The sequence below is a fragment of the Myotis nattereri genome (genome assembly GCF_964212035.1).
Source record: "Myotis nattereri genome assembly, chromosome: 3".
Classification (NCBI taxonomy): Eukaryota; Metazoa; Chordata; class Mammalia; order Chiroptera; family Vespertilionidae; genus Myotis; species Myotis nattereri.
In genome coordinates, this window is record NC_138077.1 from 120018320 (window position 1) to 120031069 (window position 12750).

The 12750-nt window shown below is 35.9% G+C and overlaps 1 protein-coding gene across 2 annotated transcripts in view; it reads right to left on the bottom strand.

Moving 5' to 3' along the window:
* Positions 1-12750, bottom strand: part of EXOC2 (exocyst complex component 2) — a 256237-nt gene that overhangs the window by 170039 nt on the left and 73448 nt on the right. The window lies entirely within an intron of this gene.

The following is a 12750-nucleotide window of genomic DNA, read 5'->3' on the forward strand; positions in this document are numbered from 1 at the left end:
GGGTCCCAGAGCACACCTACTAGATAAGGCCACTCCACAAAAACAGGGTGTCACAGCAGATAAACACAAAGACACAGCCAAAAATGGAGAAACAAAGAAACTGGCCCCAAATGAAAGAATAGGAGGAAGCTCCAAAAACAGAGTTACATGAAATGATGGCAAGCAATTCATCACATATAGATTCAAATTAATGGTTATAAGGATGCTCAAAGAACTTAGTGGGACTACAACTTAAAAAAAGACATTGAAACCATGAATAAGAACCCATCAGAAAATAAGACTACCATTTCTAATATCAAGAATACATTGGAAGGGGTTAAAAATAGGTTGGATAAAGCAGAGGACTGAATCAGTAATTTGGAAGATAAGATAGAAAAATATCCAATCAAAGCAACAAAAAGAAAAAAGAACTTAAAAGAATGAGGAGTTTAAGTGAACTTTAGGACAACATGAAACATAACAACACCCACTAAAAGAAGGAGAACAAAGTGAGCAAGGAATACGAACCTATTTCAAGAAATAATGAAAAACAATTACATAAGTTTAGAAAGCAGAGAGCCACAAAAGATGAACCCAAAGAGAGACACACCATGACACATCATAATTAAAATGGGAAACTTTAAAGACAAAGAGAGAATCTTAAAAGCAGCAAAACAGAGATATTTACCTACAAGGGAGTTGCCATTAGGCTGCCAGGTGATTTCTAAACAGAAACAATTCAGGCCAGAAGGGATTGGTATGAAGTATTAAAAGTAATAAAAACAATGACTGGAATCCAATGATAGCAAGGCTATCATTTAAAATTGAAGGCGAAAGCTTCCCAGACTGAATGAATGAATGAATGAATGAATAAATAAATAAATAAATAAATAAATAATAAATACAAATAAAAAAGCTAAAGGAGCACATTACCATGAAACCAGCATTGTAAGATAATGTAAAAGGGACTGCTTTAAGAAGAAAAAATGGAAAGGAATGTAAGTATAAAGAAAAATAGTGGCAATACATAATTATCAAAAACAACCTTAAATGTAAATCAAAAACCAGGGTAGCCCTAGCTGGTTTAGCTCAATGAACAGAGTATCAGCCAGTGGACTAAAGGGTCTCGGGTTCAATTCCTATGAAGGGCACAAACCTACGTTGTAGGCTCGATCCCTGGCCCTGGTCAGGGTGCATGCCAGAGGAAACCCAATCAATATGTCTCTCTGACACCAATGTTTCTCTTTCTCTGTCTCTCCCCAACCCTTCCACTACCTCTAAAAAACCAAGGGAAAAATATCCTTAGGTGAGGATTAACAACAATAAAAAAGACATGGGGTGCCTGAATGGAAAAGAATACATGATCCATATATATGCTGTCGACAAGAGATCAACCTCAGAACAAAAGATACACACAGCCTATAAGTAAAGGAACAAAAAAATGTATTTTCATGCAAAAGGAAATAAAGGAAAAATCTAGGGGAGCAATACTTAAGTCTGACAAAATAAACTTTAAAACAAAGGCTATAGTAGGAGACAAAGAAGGACACTACATAGCCATAAAGGGAACGATCCAACAAGAGGCTATAACACCTGTAAACATTTATGCAGCCAATCTAAGAGCACATAAATATATAAAGCATATCTTGATGGACATAAAGGACAAGACTGACAGTAATACAGTCATAGTTGGGGATTTTAACACCCCACTGACATACATGGATAGATCTTCCAGACGGAAAATAGACAAGGAAACACTGGACTTAAATGACACACTAAATGAGATGGACTTAGTTGCTGTCCTCAGCACATGCATTCCCAAAGCAGCAGAATATAAATTCTTTTCAAGTGCACATAGAATATATGCTAGGATAGACCACATGTTAGGATACAAAACAAGTCTCAATAAAATTAAGAAGATTGAAATCATATTAGCATCTTCTCTGACTATAATGGTATGAAAGTAGAAATCAATCATAAGAAAATAAACAGAAAGACACATAAGTCCATGGAGGCTAAAGAACATGTTAGTAAACAATGAATGGGTTAAAAATGAGACCAAGGAAAAAATAATAAGATACCATAAAAATGAGAAAACAACAATCTGAAATATATGGCACACAGCAAAAGCAGCCCAAAGGGGTAAATTCATAGCATTACAGCCCTACCTCAACAAACAAGATAAATCTCAAACAATCTAACTTTACACGTAAAGGAACTAAAAAAAAAAGAACAGCAAACAAAACCTAAAGTAACTAGAAGACAGAAATTATAAAGATCAGAGCAGAAATACACCAAGAGCTGGTTCTTTGAAAAAATAAAAAAGACTGGCAAACATTGAACTAGACTCATCAAGACAAAAAAAGAGATAAATAAAATCAGAAATGAAAGAGGAGATATAACAATTGACTCAACAGAAATATAACGGACTGTAAGAAAATACTGTGAACAATTATATGCCAAAAAAATTGGACAACCTGAATAAAACAGACCAATTTCTAGAAGCATACAATCTTCCAAAACTTAATGAGAAAGATTAGAAAAATCTGAGATCAATTAAAGCTAATGTAATTGAAGCAGTAATAAAAAAACACTCCCAACAAACCAAAGTCCTAGACCAGATGGCTTCACAGGCAAGTGTTATGAAACATTCAAAGAACTAATGCCTATCCTCCTCAAACTATTCCAAAAAATTCAAAAGGAAAAAAGACTTTCAAGCTCTTTTTAGGAGGCCAGCATTATCCTAATTCCAAAACCAAATGAAGACACTACAATGAAAGAAAACTATAGGCCAATATCCCTGATGAGCATGGATGCTAAGATCCTCAATGAAATATTAGTAAATTAGGTCCAGAAATATATTAAAAATATCATACACCATGACAAAGATTTATTCTCAGGATGCAAGGTTGGTGCAATATTCATAAATCAATGTGATACATCACATAGACAAAATGAAAGGTAAAATCACATGATCATATCAATAGATAAAGAAAAACATTTTATAAAACCTAGCACCCATTTATGATAAAAACTCTCAGCAAAGTGGGAATAGAGGGATCATACCTCAACATATAAAGGCCATATATGAAAAACCTACATCCAACAATTATACTCAATGGGCAAAAACTACAAGCACTTCCCTTAAAGTCAGAAACAACACAGGAATGTCCGCTTCCACCACTCTTGTTCAATATAGTACTAGAAGTCCTAGCCATGGTGATAAAACAAGAGAAAAAGTAAAAAGTAGTATACATATTGGAAAGGAGGAAGTCAAACTCACTTTTCACACATGACATGATATTGTACATAGGAAACCCTAAAGACTCCACCAAAATACTACTAGATATAATAAGTGAATTCGACAAAATAGTAGGATACAAGACTAATACCCAGAAATCAGTGGCATTTTATACACCAATAATGAACTATCAGCCAGAGATACTAATAAAATAATGCCATTTACTACTGCAGTAATAACAAAGAAATAAAGTATGTATTTAGGAATAAACTTAACCAAAAAGTTAAAAGACCTACACTCAGAAAACTATAGGATACTGAAGAAAGAAACAGAGAGATACAAACAAGTAGGCATATGCCATTTTCATGGATTGAAAGAATTTAACATCAGTAAAATGTCCACATTACCAAAATCAATCTATAGATTCAACACAATTCCTATTACAATACCAACTGCATATTTCTCAGATCTAGATCTAGAACAAATATTCCAAATATTTATATGGAACTAAAAAAAAGACCCTAAATAGCAGCAGCAATCTTAAGGAAGAAGAACAAAGTTGGAGGGATCACAATACAGGATAACGAACTATGCTAAGAAGCCATTATACTAAAAATGGTCTGACACTGGTACAAGAGCAGGCACACAGATCAGCAGAAAACAACAGAGAACTCAGAAATCAACCCACACCTTTATGGTCAATTAATATTCGACAAAGGAGACAAGAGCATAGAATGGAGTAAATAAAGTCTCTTTAATAAGTGGAGTTTCAAAAACTGGACAGGTACATGCAAAATAATGAAACTAGACCACCAAATAACACTACACACAAGAATAAACTAAAAATGAATAAAAGACTCAAATGTAAGTCACAAAACCATAAAAATACCAGAAGACATAAGCAGAAAATATAATACATCTCTCATAGCAACACTTTTGCTGATATATCTCTTTGGGCAAGGAAAACAAAAGAAAAAAATAAACAAATGAACTACATCAAACTAAAAAGCTGCTCTACAGTAAAAGAAAATGTCAACAAAATGGAAAGGGAACACACTATATGGGAGAACATATTCACCAATGATACATCTAATAAGTATTAATTACCAAAATATATTAAGAACTTATACAACTCACACCAAAAAGAAAACAATACAATTTTTAAAATGGGCAAAGGACCTAAATAGACATTTTTCTAAAGATGTATAAATGGTCAATGCCAAAAAGAATCGCTGCAGTATTGAAGGCAAAAGGTGGCCCAATGAAGTACTGATGGGGTGGTCATAATAATCTGGCCACTCACGTTCAAATATATCCCATGTTCAAAGGCTGTTAAATCGCGTTGTTTACTCATATCTTCAGAAAAAAATCACTTCTACTGTCGTGGTTAACAACCTGCTTCCCTATTTATAATGGTCTGGCCCTCTAGCAACTTCAGTGTGAAATTATAGCTAATTTGCCTACAAATGTCAGGTGGTCATAATAATCTGGCCACTCAGTGTATATTTAAATTGCAAAAAGAATATTAAGACCTACAGTAGGAATCAGACTGACAAAAATAAGACAGAGCCCGGCTGCTGTGACTCATTGATTGAGCGTTGACCTATGAAAAAGGAAGTCCCAGTGGTTCCATTGCTATACAGGGCACATCCCAGGTTTCAGGCCTGATCCCCAGTGTGGGTTGTGCAGGAGGCAATCGATCAATGATTCTCTCTCATCACTCTGTTTCTATCTCTCTCGCTCTCCCATCCTCTCTGAAATCAATACAAATATATTTTTACAAAATAAGAAGGAATTATATTAAAAATGACAAAATCTTAACACAGAGATGTCAAATTATTTGCCCCGAATCACACAATTAAGTCCACTGTTGACTAGTGAACCAACATTTATTCTCTAGCCTCTCAAACAAAACAATCCCACATAGCTTGACATTAGTACCTTCACTGAATAAATGCCAACTATCCTATGCCAATCATGCTTATCACATTCCTCTTGCTATTATTGAGAGATGTTGTTTTGACCAATAACATCTGAGAAAAGACCTACTAGTAGCCGTGGGCAAACTACGGCCCACGGGCCGAATCCGCCTGTTTGAAATGAATAAAACTATTGAAAAAAAAGACCGTACCCTTTTATGTAATGATGTTTACTTTGAATTTATATTAGTTCACACAAACACTTCATCCATGCTTTTGTTCCTGCCCTCTGGTCCAGTTTAAGAACCCATTGTGGCCCTCGAGTCAAAAAGTTTGCCCACCCCTGTGAGCCACTTCAAGGAAGAAAAGTCTCCATACTTTTAAGGAGAAACAAAAAGACACGGCATCATCCTGCCTTTAGAAATTACTTTTTTTTATTGTATACTAGAGGCCCTGCGTGCACGAAAACATGCGCAAGTAGCTCGCTTCCACTTGCCTCAGCTGTCGGCCCCACCCATCGCCACTAGTAGCTCACTACCCTGCCTTCTGCTGCTCATAGCTCTCCACTGCTAGGAGCTCGCGCCCCGCCTCGCCTCGCCTGCTGCAAGAGCCGCTGCTCGTTTGGTTGTGATGGCATTACAGCATCACTGCCATAGGCCTTTAATATAAGAGATAATTATTGTTTCAATACTAGAAATTGCTAAAGCCATTTTGCAATTATAAAAGAAATCAGTGTTATGCTAAGGGAAGCAGAACAGCAAACCCAGGTTCCTTGCATCTTGGTGACATACATTACTGCGTCACTGAATCAAACTATCATGGAGTCTACCATCTCTGGACTTTGTATATTATGAGAAAATAAATCTTTATGTTTAAGCCAAAATCAATTTTCGTTTTCTTTTACTTACAGCTGAAGGCATCCTGAGTCAATATTCTATCTCAAAATATATGTTTAAATATGCTGACCTTTTACACAAACACCTCAAAATAAATGTGAAATAGAAGATGGGGGGGGGGGGGGATGACAATGCCAAGAGCAATGGAGCTCTATGAGGAACTTATCTGCAAAAGCAGAAATGACTCATCAAAGTATTTATAATGGGTGCAAAAGTAGTAAGTAGTGGTTTAGAACACAGGCTCTGGGTTCAATCTTGAACTTTGCTAGAGATGTCTGTGTAACTTTGGTAAAGTAATGTAACTTCTCTATGGTTCGATTTATCATGAGACTAATGGGATCATAACAGCTTCCTCTTAGGAATGTTTAAGGATGATAGATAATGCATGTGGAAGGCTTAGCAGTTTCTGACACAGATCAAATGCTCATAAACGTTATTTGTTGTTTTTAATCTTTATATTTAGTGTTTTATATTTTATAGACTATTTTCTTAAGTATCATTATATTTGATCCTCATAACAACATAGTGAGCTATGTTATACATTCCCATATTACAGTGAGGAAATAGCCTCAGACAGGTTGCATTTAATAGTCCAGATTTGAACCTGGTATTCTTATCTATCATAATTAAAGTGTAATATGCTAATTAGACCAGATATCCTTCTGGATGACCTTCCAGACGAAGCCGGGGCTACGAGGGAAGCCCGGGTTCCAGATGCCTGCCTGCGGCTGGAGGGAACCCCAGGTCCTGGGTGCCAGAGGAAAACCCGGGTCCTGGGAGCTAGAGGGAAGCCAGTGCCGGCAGCCGGGAAAAGGAAGGCCTTCTCTTGCATGAATTTCGTGCATCGGGCCTCTAGTTGTCAAATAAAGAACCAGAGAATCTTAGGTATAAAATAAAACCACAACTACAAATCTAGAAAGTTAGAAACTGAGGGGGAAAGTTGTTTTAGAATGTGGAAAATTGCTAATGGTCTTAAGAACAGTGCTAGGTAAGAAAAAGCACTATGTCAATGGATAGTTAAAAAGCAAAAGTTTACTCACAATAACAGGACTTTAGGGTCTAACTCACCAAGTGAAGTGATGGCTTAACAAGTCAACAGGTGAATTCTGAGTAATTCAAACTAAGTCTACACTTTAAATGTAATAACATGGAATTGGAGAGTAAAAGCACCATATACTCTATTGTAAATTCATGAAACCTTTTCATTAAACAATCACAAATATTTCAGTAGCTGAAAACTCTTGCCACCCCTAAAATACATGCTTTCTGTTAGATAGTAGTATAAGTGCAGATTTAAATCTAAACCTATAAAGGTTTAAGACTATGTCATGGAAAGATCCACATATACTGAATGGTAAGATAAAACTAACAACAATGTTTTTAACATATCAGCTTCACTTTCAAGTATGAGAAGAATTTGCAGTAATGACCCATGAGCAAGCAAAATAAAAGTAATTTTGAGAAAAATTCTCACCACCCCACATGGAGACCTGACTGCAGTTGTGTTACTCTGTGTCTTCATGAACAGAACATGTTTTCGTGATTTGACAGATGGAAAGAAGAAAGGTGGGGGAGGCTAACCCCAGTAAAAGAGGGTTTATATAGTTCTTTTGAGAATGTGTATATTATACACAATTATTTTATTAAATTTTTAGCACCACTGTTTTCACTCTGGTATATTAAATACTATGAACTTGTTTTTCGTTGCTTGTGTGTTGTTGTTTTCTTGTTGTTTTTTCAGTTTGATATAGTTTCTGGACTTAAGCACTTTATCATACCCCACAAATTTGTTTTAGTGAAATTTCTAAAAGGTAAATTTATCCAAGGCTCCTCTCTTGCAAAGAATTATTTTGCCACCTTTCTTTGTTTTCTAAATGTAGCAAGAAAAGTGGTCACTTTTTCTTTTTACTGGAAAGCCAAACTGAAGAAAGAAAATCAGATTTGTTTTGCCTATAAAGCCCAACCTATATAATAAAACCCTAATATGCAAATCAACCGAACAGCGAAATAACCAGTCGCTATGACGTGCACTGAACACCAGGGGGGCAGACACTCAATGCAGGAAGTCAGTAAGCCCCCATAGGGGGAGCGCCGCTCAGCCAAAAGCCTGGGTCACTGCACCTTAGCACTGCCTCGGAGGTGGGAGAGGCTCCCACCACCACTGCTGTGCTTGCCAGCCACGAGCCCGGCTTCTTACTTCAGGTGGGGCTGTAAGGAGCAAGGGGTTCTGGCCTACGAGAGGGCCTAAGCCTGCAGTCGGACATCCCCTGTGTGGTCCCCGACTGCAAGAGGGCGCAGGCCAGGCTGAGGCGCCTCCTCCCCGCCCCCTTCCAGTGCATAAAATTTCATGCACCGGGCCTCTAGTGTGGAAATAAAACAGGTAATAGTGGTACACCAATTGACTACTCTAGATAGCCATTCCCAAGTAACAGTTTCACACAAAAAATTGGAGGTTATACAAAAACAGAGGAAAAGCTCTATTTTTATGCCCTCACTCCCAAATATATACTATCTCTAGAAACATTATTTATACATATCCTCATATTAGGCAAATGTTATTTTTAAGGGAGGAAAAATACTAAAGACTTTCTTTAATACAAACCTGATTTTACCTTCTTTTTCAGTTTAAATAGTTTGTCTCCACTAAACCATGCAAAGAACACATATATTTGTGACAATCAGTATAATAAATAGCCCTGGCTGCATGGCTCAGTTGGCTGGAGTGTCATCCCAAGCACCAAAAAGGTTGTAGTCTGGTGCATACAGGAGGCAACTGATGAACGTTTGTCTCTCACATCGATATTTCTCTGTCTCTCCCCCTTCCAATCTCTAAAACATATCCTCAAGTACTTTTTACAAGCAAATCCTAGTCTCAGTTCAAAGTGAAGTTATTTTTTTCTGGGCAATTAGTAACACTTTTATAAGTATCAAGGCACCATCTGTGCAAAACATTAGTTAAAACTTTAGGAATATGAAAAACTTAGCAGTGGAGGCAGGCCACTAAATGCCAATTGTTAAACTTGTGTGCTGAAATAGGACAGTATACATGTTAGGTACACCAATAAAATATTTATTAAATTCTGACACACATGTAGCAAGAAAAGTGGTCACTTTTTCTTTTTATTGGAAAGTCAAATTGTAACAGGAAAACTATATACTCTTATTCTCACTTGCTTTTTCATATTCAGATGAACTGTCCAACCCTACAGGACCCCTCATTGTTTCACACTGTACATGACTTTCAGCTGAAGATAATTTCCATAAACATTCATGATGCAATTCCCAGGAGCTGATTCATCTTCCAAAGGGGGTCTTATCAACACTTTAATCTGATAATCCATTAGGATCACAGTAGAGTATTTTATAACAGGCAGTCACAATTCTTTAAAACTTCTCTATTAATATATTTCAACAAGCAAGTAATATAAAATTAAAACCTTGTAATCTTTTCTCTAATGACATTTTAAAAATATTAAAAATAGGTCCTCTGCAGCCTTTTAATTATAAAAGAAACCTCCAAAAGACATGAATAAGCAGAAATAAGAGAGTCAGTTTTAAAATGCTCTTAGGGATTCTAATCTAAATGTAACACCATTCTCTTTGGAGATCAAAGCTTTTACTAAAATATAATGAATCAGGGAAATGAAACCTATACCAACAGTGTTTTAATATATGTTTTTCCTTTCCTGTTCTCTTCTTTTTCTAAAATAAGACCTCTCTATCCAAGGTCAAAGTTCAATAAAATAAGTGCATTCTTTCTGATAGTATTTAAAAATACACTAAGCATTTTTCTGATCAAAAACATTCTCTTCTCTTGGTTTATATAACTCTTCCCACTTTCACCTTTATTTTCCTGTTTCCTCGTATGTCTATTTCCTTCTTTCGAGTGAGAAAATTATAAAAACTTTAAACAGAGAAAAATGGTTACTGGATTTCCTTTCCCTGTCTGGAGGGTACTCCCAGTGTTTCCTGTTTCTAGAGATATCTTTGCCTTTCTTTGTCTCTATTTTCCAATTCTGTTAAAAAAAAAAACAACAACAACAGAAGTTAACTTGTGGAGGACTGATGGTGAGCGGAGATCCCTGGCCATAGAAATACCTGTCAAGTGAAGATGCAACTAATTACCATGCAGTAGAAGTGACCAGTTTTGCATTTTTTAGCATTTATGTACGTTCTGTGGAATTCACCTTGAACTGGTTTTCCCATTAACTAATGAACTAATGAAAGCTCTGACACATGGCTCATTTTACATATGTATGAATCATGTCTTTACCTTTTCAAAAACTATCCTTTAATTAGCTGATGGCTGAGTTACTATTACTCAAACTTAAGAAACAGCTCAAAATAAATATCATTGCTAATTTTATCACGATTTAAGCTCTCTTTGAATTACTATACATAATATTCTCTTAAGATTTAAATACAATTTATTATCCTAACATCTTAAAAGTCATTAAAAAAGAGTTTCTTTTTCTAAGTGATAGAAAACTGAATAGAGCAGTACATGAAGAGCAAAAAATCGTGGTAATAATGACTAACACTTATGAAACACTTGCTAAGAGCGAGACACCATTCTAAGGCACTATTCACTCACTGACTCCTCACAAGCACCTTATAACACAGGCACTCCAACTAAAGCAAAAAGAAGTTAAATAACCTGCTCAAAGCATACTGCCAAAAAGTGCTAGAGCTAGGATTTAAACTGAGAGAGTTTGTCTCCAGACTAAATTGGACTACCTCACAAAGAAAAGAAAAATTTTAAAGAGCTGAGTACTTTTAGTGCCATTATTCCCGGCACTAAATTATCAAAGGAATGTGTATTATTTTTCTGAAACCCATTTTTTTAAAATGCTATTAGAGTTTGGCCAGTTTGGCTCAGGGGTTGAGCATCAACCTATGAACAAGGAGATCATGGTTTGATTCCTGGTCAGAGCACATGCCTGGGTTTTAGGCTCGATCACCAGTGTGGGACATGCAGGAGGGGCTGATCAATGATTCTCTCTCGTCACTGATATTTCTATCTCTCTCTCCCTCTCCTTTCCTCTCTGTTATAAATGAAAATACACATATTTTTAAAAATACTATTGGAGAGAGTTCAAACCAAACATCTTCGTGGGTAACAGCAATAACAGGAACAATAAAGACAAAAGGTGAGAGGACATGAGAAAGTAAAAAGATCAAAAGAGGGGATAGGTTTTATGCCAAACTAAAATTTAAAGAAATTCATTTTATGATAGTAAACATCTAACTTGAACCTAACTTTGAGAGTTTTGTCTTACAGTTGTACAAAATTCATACGATATTCTTATACTCCTGTGCTCATATAAAAAAATGGATCTTTATCAAAGAACCATCAAAAGGGCCATCCTGCTCTACACTTCTTTTGTGGTAGACCTTGGAATGAAATTAACTGGCTTTTGAGAGTATTGAAGCAGGCCATTAAAAGTTTTATAATAAACTACAAAAATCTATTCATGTTTGAACTGTGCTCAAATAAATATCTAGCAATTAGCATAGTTTTCTGGACTTTCTTGATTCTTAAACTCTTAACTTATAGAGCACTGAAATCCTTAAAACAGCTCCAGAATGACCCATACAGCCAAAGAGTTTCAAAGATGTGACCTAGAACAGCCCAAGCTCACTCAATGCTGTTACACCCCAGGATGGTTCAACACATGATAATGTCCCAAGACAAACACTTAATGCCTTCTTCTCAGCTAGGGGTAAACCCCAGCAGGTGAAAAAGAAGCTTGGTATTTGAATTACTAATGATATTCAAGTGTAGGCTTCAAAGTTAAATATATAAATTAGTGGAGAATTTTCTTCATTCATAGAAAAACCTAAAATAGAGCTATGGTTAAAATGTTAACAACGAATCTGTCACCTTCAGTGAGTGTTTATTGAGAAACACACTGTACATCACTTCATAAGCAGAATCACTAAGACGAGAAAATAAGACACAATTAAGGTATTAGAAGAAGTGATTAAGTAAGATTTAAGGATAAAGGTACTAATTATAAAAGTTACTAAAAACATTATTCTAGGGATTAAGAATATTCTAGATTTGATTACAAGACATCTTGAAAGAGACCACCTGCCACAATTCTAGTGAAGTAAGTCTAAATTAAGTTTGAATTATAGGCAAAGGTTTAAAACAAAATGAAAGACTACAATGGGCTTAATTATTCTAAAAATTTTCCCAAAATACCAAGCACAGGGAAAATCTTTTATTTCAAGTACCATCTAAATATTTAAACTTACCAACTCCAGAAAATGCATTAATTCTCTTATCATTGAAAGTACTAGTTATTCAAATAACAAGTGCTATGGAACTGTAAACTGTGCAGCTACTATGAGAAACAGTATATGCATCCCTATGTTTACTGCAGCATTATTGACAAAAGCCAAGGTATAAAAGTAACCTAAGTGTCCATCAGTGGACAGTGGATAAAGGAGATATGATGTATATATGCATACACATACACAATGGAGCCCTGGCCGGGTGGCTGACTTGGTTGAAGCATTGGCCCATACACTAAAAGGCTGCAGGTTCAATCCCAGTTGAGGTGCATATGTGAAGCAACTGATCAATGTTTCTCCCTCACATCAATGTTTCTTTTTCTCTCTCCCTCCCTCCCTCCCTCTCTCTCTCTAAAATCAATAAACATATTCTCGGGTGAGGGTTAAAAAAAATGGAATATTACTCAGCCATAAA